Genomic DNA, 8,133 nt, shown 5'->3' with positions numbered 1-8,133 from the left:
TAAACACCAAGAACTTGTGAGCTGTGCTGTATACCGACTGTATACACAGACATGCCCTGATGAACTAAACCCCATAGAGGGCCGCAGGAGAGGATGCCAAGAGGGTAGTCTCATGATGGGTGAACCCCAAAAACGCCCCATACGCCCTCTTCTCCTTACTCCCCCCTCAGAGGCTTCGTAGCCTGGTGTACATACCAATCCTCCCCCCACGGACTCAACTGTTCCAGTCAATTTATTAATGATAAAATATATATATATATATAATTACGGACAGCAGGCTTACCTACATAGGCAGAATGTGTAGAACAGCGAAAGGCGGTCTCCCAGAAAGATAGGCAAGCGTGGCTGCTGTGTTCTGATGACCTCATGCTTTGAGCACCATATCCAGTCACAAGGCCTGAGGGAGGAATGAGAGAAAAACGGATAGATTTAGTCTACCAAAGTACCCGAGCCCAAAGGAGACCCCAGCCACTCTTGCCCCTTCTTGTTTTTTCATGTTTTATTCTTTTCAATGTTAATAATAACAAATATTATTGTTGTTGAAGCTCCAGAATAAGTTTTTTTTCTAAGTTGATCCTCAAGCCCCACGGGTATCCAAGGTACTTTTTTTCAGTCAAACAAATCCTTTTCAGTAAATTGCACTACATGCATATCCTTTTACATGGTTTGAACGGTATTTGTAATTCTATTCTTGTTCAAAATCAAAGTACTATTATAGATTTTTCAACAAATAAATTATTTGGTTGGAATGAACCTACATACCTGTGAGGCCTTGGTGACCACTTTGAAACCTTACACAGTTCCAGACTATGAAAACCCAAGTTGGCAAAAGATTTTGTGTATGTGTGTACAAACATACATTCACACATACATGGGCAAATATAGATATTTATGATGTTCAGACATAATACCCTTTTTGGGAGTTTTTTTATATCAAATATGAAAATGTAAATTAGGTTTTGGCATTTTTTTGTTTGAGTGAAGAGTTACACATTTATTTTGAGTACACACTCCATCCTAATGAGTTTAAATGTAGTGCATTGCTATGTGTATATCATTATGATATTAACTAAATATGTTCCAGATATTGGTCTGGCGTGACAATCATGCCATAAGATGCAAATAATCGACATTAAAATGCTTTCTCGGGCCTGTCATAACTTGTTTATTATGATCTACATTAAGATCCGTTTGAGGCAAATATGTGTGATAAAACATTTCCGATTCGTATGACATACAAATTGACAAGCTATCTACTATTATTTATCTAAGGTTTCTGGTGTTCAATTCCTTTAACAGTCAAGGAAGAACACCAGCACTAAACCTTTACTCAATATGTTCTGTTCAATGAATACATATTGACTGTTTATGTAGCTAACTGCATAACAGCGTACATTTTTAATATTTTTCTTTCAAATATTTAATTAACTACTCGGAAAGATTAATACATGTCCCCCAACAAAAAAAATGATCCTCATGCATTTTAAAATGAGATCAACATTTCATTGAATAGCCAATAGAAAAATCGTGTCCAGTATGTCTGGATGCCTAAACTGGGCCTTGGGGGACGGAAAGAAAGTCCTGCTCATATTTATGTTTGTCTTGTATGTCCTGAATGTGTATATACAATGTGTCTGGGAGACACAGTAAAATGTAGGATAGAAAGTTACACTGCCTTGTATTTTGGCCGGCCTGGCCAGAGCTGAAGGAAGTGGACTCTGTACAGTGTGAAAGGAAAATGCGTAATGTGACATTGTATAGCTTCATTCCTGCTTTGTACACCATTACTTCTAGATGATCCCTTTTCTATCGAATTTAAAGTTGCCTTAGACAGTTGCACCCAGTATTTAAAGAGATTTCTGTCTAATTTCCAGGGAAAGGCATTTGTATAATTCCTTTTATTTTTGTCTAACTTATGTTACATAATGCCGATGTTTATGTGCACTGACTTGAGCCCAGGTTGAAAATGTGTGATTTTTATTTGATTTTTAAGTAATGATCAGTGGATGAGTTATTTTACCTAAACTGAAAAGGTCCTAATGTTGGTCTCAGTGAACCAGGTGCTTTTCCCTCTCTAAACCTGATCTACTACAATAATAGATACAGATCCTGTTTGTGTCTGAATTGGCACCCTAATCCCTATATTGTGCACTACTTTCAACCACAGCTCTATGGTCTCTGGTCAGAAGTAGTGCACTCTATAGGAAATAGGGTGCCATTTCAGACTTCCTTTGATTAACAGGAATCCTCAGATATTCAGCTATTGCCCATCTTTTATAACTTGTATTAAGGCGCTTACTACAGGTGCTTGCTCCTTTTTTACAGTCACCCACCCCTCCAATAAAGCATTCAAACTGTGTTCTGGGTTGTCCTTCTTCGTCCAGGTCCCATCAGCCTTCACGAGAGATTGCCCTCACGAGAACCATGGGATGAATTTTGAAAAAGGTGTGTTTGTGTACAAGTATTTACCTGGCTGTCATTTGTTTTACATTGGGCAGTAGGTAGCCTAGATCGTTGGGCCAGTAACTGAAAGGTTGCTGGTTAGAATCCCTGAGCTGACAGGTGAAGAAATCTCATGTGCCCTTGAGCAAGGCACTTAACCCTAATTGCTCCTGTAAGTTGCTCTGAATAAGATCGTCTGCGAAATCAGGGTTTCCCAAACTCGGTCCTGGGGCCCAGCCCTGAGTGCATGTTTTGGTTTTTGCCCTAGGACTACACAGCGGATTTCAAATATCCAAGTCATCATCAAGCTTTGATTATTTGAATCAGCTGTGTAGTGCTAGGGCAAAAACTAAAACTTGGGCCGAGCTTGGGAAAACCTATGCCAAATGTACATGGCTAATGAGGAAATAAAATAATTTATTGAAAAGATTGAGTGATTCCAAGCTATAGGGTCTCAGTGCTGTATCCCCTTCATGGCTTGATGTCTGGACAGTTGATTTCAGAAAAAAGTGTGTTTGCTACATAATGTTCTTTAGGGTTCAAGGAAACTTAAGTCTAGCTCAGATCGATTGTCTGCGGGGCCAAGTTAAACACCCCCTTTCATGTAAAAAAAAAAAAGAAAAGTCATGACCATTATGCTTTTAGGGAAAGAGGATAATTTTGTACATGTATTAAACTGCAAGTTTGATCAATTCCAGTCCCGTTGCTTAGTGGGTTCAGTGTTTATATAATGAATATGAATTCGGAGGGGAGAAATTATTAAATAGTAAAGCATTAGAGTTTTAAGAATTGTGTGTGTTCAATTATTTGTGACATTGTGGCATTTAAAGCATATTGAAGTTAGAAGCAATAGGATTTGAAGCAATAGCCTACCTGCGTGTGGTCAACTATTTCAGCACCATTTCGCGCTGCTCTGAGACAAGCATGGGGACTGGTCTTGATAAATCAATGACATTTTTATGATCACTGAATCTCCGTTTGGGTATTGGTTAGACTACAATTAGGGTGTTGAAATGTTATGGTCTTAGTACTGTAGCCTACTCCCGACCGGTCACGTTGTACAGCGCCATATTGTCCTAACGGAAACCCTGAGGGTTTTGTTTTTCTTGGAATAGAAACACCATAATATTAATCAAATTAAGCTAAATTTCTTAAAATCAATCCCATATAGTATGTTCTTACAAAAAAGGTTTTAAATTCTCTAGTACAGCCAATTTTGAAGACTGTCAAATGCTTCTCAAAGATGCCCTCTGGTGGTCAAACTAGCACTAACTAGCATTAATGGCAACAATGGCTGACAGTTAAATAACTTGCCATAGAATTCTGCGGCAGCCCGCAAGGTRTGCTGCAGTATGTCGCAACTTTTACAAAAAGAACCACTGTAATCAAATGCCTACCCAGACTATTTTCATTGCCCCCCCTCCCCTCTCTTTTACACTGCTGCTACTCTCTGTTATTATCTATGCATAGTCACTTTAATAACTCTACCTATATGTACATATTACCTCAATTACCTCGACTAACCGGTGCCCCCGCACATTGACTCTACCGGTAGCCCCTGTATATACCTTCGCTATTGTTATTTTGCTGCTGCTCTTTAATTATTTGTTACTTTTATTTATTTATTTTWWWAAAAATCTTAAAACTGCATTGTTGGTTAAGGGCTTGTAAGTAAGCATTTCACTGTAACCTGTTGTATTCGGSGCATGTGACAAATACAATTTGATTTGATTTGGTGTAGCCTGAAAAATCTAAGCGTTTTAATATGTTGTTTTTGATTACATTTGTTAATTTATTTGCTGAAAATACATTTTACATTTTGAATTCTAATCTAGAAAGTTATTGTAACTTCATTCTAATCTTTAAGAAATGTAGCAATTTTGCAATAATCTCACGAAGCGAGTACACAGTAGATGATTCATATTAATTAGTTAATGAATTTACAACAATATAAACAAGGATTTAATTTATTACAACAATATCGACTTCACCGACCGAAGAGAGGCTGGGACACAGTAGGTTCAAAAGTCCTTTAATGTGATAGGAAAGCATCCAACAGGAAAGTGTGATTATTGCCAGGAAACAGGTACAGTGGAGCATGTATTGCCACAGTGTGGGTAGTATCAGAGGGAAAGAGGCTGAGATCTAGTATGAGGGAGAAGGGGATACAAGAAATTAGTTTAAAGAGTATATTGAGTAGAACGTCATTAGATATAGTCTCAAATATWTTATTCTTTTTTTCAAGAGCATCGGAGCTGGCAGGTAGGATTTAGTTTCTTCCTGTATCTGGCCCACACTCCAGTACAGTAAACGACGGTAATGCACCATAACGTTGGATGCCAACCGCCTATAAACCCCACCGAAGAAGAAGAAAAAGAAGAAGACTTCACCAACTGTATACAATTGCGAACGCTCCCTGTTTTTTTGTAAAGAAATATATACTTTTTTGGTATTTAAAAAAATCTTATTATAACATTTCTAATGACAATACAATAACAACAAAAAAACATAGTACATCACTACACGTATATTTTCTCGGAAGAAACATAAAATAACATTAAAAGTAAAAAAATWAAATCACAACAATTGACTTTCAAAAGTTAATGTACCTTAAATAAAATAAGAAGGTCAGGGGTTACAGTTGTACAAACCTATGATAGAGTTGTAAGAAGGTCAGGGGGTTACAGTTGAAGAAGCCTATGATAGAGCTGTAAGAAGGTCAGGGGGTTACAGTTAAAGAAACCTATGATAGAGCTGTAAGAAGGTCAGGGGGTTACAGTTGTACAAACCTATGATAGAGCTGTAAGAAGGTCAGGGGGTTACAGTTGTACAAACTATGATAGAGTTGTAAGAAGGTCAGGGGGTTACAGTTGTACAAACCTATGGTAGAGCTGTAAGAAGGTCAGGGGGTTACAGTTGTAGAAACCTATGATAGAGCTGTAAGAAGGTCAGGGGTTACAGTTGTAAAAACCTATGATAGAGCTGTAGAAGGTCAGGGGTTACAGTTGTAGAAACCTATATAGAGTGTAAGAAGGTCAGGGGTTACAGTGTACAAACCTATGATAGAGCTGTAAGAAGGTCAGGGGTTACAGTTGTAGAAACCTATGATAGAGCTGTAAGAAGGTCAGGGGGTTACAGTTGTACAAACCTATGATAGAGTGTAAGAAGTCAGGGAGTTACAGTTGTACAAACCTATGATAGAGCTGTAAGAAGGTCAGGGGGTTACAGTTGTAGAAACCTATGATAGAGCTGTAAGAAGGTCAGGGGGTTACAGTTGTACAAACCTATGATAGAGTTGTAAGAAGGTCAGGGGTTACAGTGTAGAAACCTATGATAGAGCTTAGAAGGTCAGGGGGTTACAGTTGTACAAACCTATGATAGAGCTGTAAGAAGGTCAGGGGGTTACAGTTGTACAAACCTATGATAGAGCTGTAAGAATACAGTGTTTTTTTTGTTATTGACTAATTCTAGAGATTTATTAAATATTGGATTTCAAGTAAAAATATATTGCATTTGGGGACAGATTTAAAATATTTGTTTTTGTGTTTATACAATTTACCAGAGATAATGAAGAAATTAACGACTTATTGTAACGCTCGGCATTAGTGGTAAATGTTCATGATGTTGAATTTTAATGATGATCCAACAAACAGAAACACTGACAAAATACAAAACAATAAACGGCCTGAACAAACGAACGAAAACAGTACCATGTGGCGAACAAACACAGACACGGCAACAATCACCCACAAACAAACAGTGAAAACAGTCAACCTTAATATGGTTCCCAATCAGAGACAATGACAAACACCTGCCTCTAATTGAGAACCATATTAGGCCAAACAATAAACCCAACATAGAAACACATAACATAGAATGCCCACCCAGCTCACGTCCTGACCAACTAAACAAGACTGAACAAAGGAAATAARGTCAGGAACGTGACACTTATTCAGTAGTTTTGTTTTCATTTGAATAATAACATATTACATAATTAATTGTAAATACATGGGTCTTATTGATGAAATAAAACATTTAAATACTTAACTCGCTCCAAAATAATTTCACAGTCACACATATAAAATGTGTATAATAGTTTTCCCTTCAGAAAAGGCATAGTCCTCTAAGTCCATGAATTTAGACAAGTTTTTGCAAGGGTATATTTTGTGCAAGATTTTAAAGTGGATTGCTTTTACTTTTTTGACATACAAAATTTGTGAGGGAGCAACCAAGCATTCACCCATTCAATTTCAGTAATATATGCATTCAAGAAGAATTTCGCTCTAGGAGAGATCTTGTTCTTGGAGTTAAAAAGTTATTTTATGAATGTATTATTACATTTCTTTTCCAGCAGGGGGCAACCTCGAACATTAGTTGTGTATCTATCTTGACTAGTTCTCCAAAACACAAATCACATTGAATTAATTGAGTAAGTCCTGAAGGTATTGCTTTGCATATAGCATTATATTCTTTATAATGTATTGGGAAGTTATATGTTTGTAAGAACTTTCTATAAGAGAGTATATTTCCTTCTCTATCAAATAAATCAAGCACAGATATATTTCTTTCAAACCACTTAGGAAAGAACAAATACTTGTTTTTAACAACATTATCTTTGTTGTTCCACAGAAGTGTCTTGTGTGGGGAGAAGTTGTGGACAGGCTAAAAGGGCTTGTTTATGAAATTTGGACAGTTTGATGGGTAATTTTGCTGGAGAATAGTTGCACTTCCACAAAAATTAAAGACCACCCAATTTCATAAAAATATGACAGGGAATTAAGTACCATATAGATTCAGAGCTAAGCATACCTCTTTTTATCCAGTTTACTTTGAAGATATTGTTGATATCAATGAAATCTAGTACTTCAAACCCACCATCAGCTCTTTGGTTTGATATTACAGACTTCTTAAGGTTGTGTTGTTTATTTTTCCATATAAAGTTTTCTTGATATCCTTGCTGGTTTGATCAGCTACAGATAGGGATACAGCAGGGTAGACAAAACGTGACAGACCCTCTGCTTTGGACAATAAAACCCTTCCAATAATACAGCGGTCATGTTGGAGCCAGTTATTAAAGATGGATTTTGTTTTCTTTAATCTCTGAAAGAAATTGAGATGTTGACAGACAATATGGTTTTTCACCATGTGCATCTTTCACTGGAATATTCTCATTAGATTGGTAATTTGAGTTATGCAGGGACAATATTTTGCAATTATTTAAATTCCAGACCAGAAGCAGAAGGAAATTATTTGATAATATTAAGTGCAAAAGCAATTTGACCCTTGTCTTTTAGAAACAGAGCGGTATGGTCTGCTAATTGAGATATTTTTTTTTATTTTCCAAAAATTGAAATACCTTTTAATTCAGGGTTGTTTAAAATGCTAATAGATAGTAATTCTACAACTAAAATGAATAAGAAAGCTGAAATAGGGCAACCCTGGCGTACGCTGCGGTGAATTAAATATTTGAGATGTGTTACGATTAATCGTAACTATTAATATCCTTATAAAACATATTGATGACAGAGACAAAACTAGTCCCGAAACCAAAAGTGCACAACGAAAGTATTAGCAATTTGTGTTCAATTGTATCAAATGCTTCACAAAAGTCGAGGAATAAAATAGCCTCGGTGTCAACTGAATCAGCGTCAACTGAATCAATCAAGTCTAAAACGAACCTAATGTCACAGC

The sequence above is a fragment of the Salvelinus sp. IW2-2015 genome, linkage group LG21, assembly GCF_002910315.2.
Source record: "Salvelinus sp. IW2-2015 linkage group LG21, ASM291031v2, whole genome shotgun sequence".
NCBI classification, from domain to species: Eukaryota; Metazoa; Chordata; class Actinopteri; order Salmoniformes; family Salmonidae; genus Salvelinus; species Salvelinus sp. IW2-2015.
Note: the sequence above shows the minus strand (reverse complement) of the source record.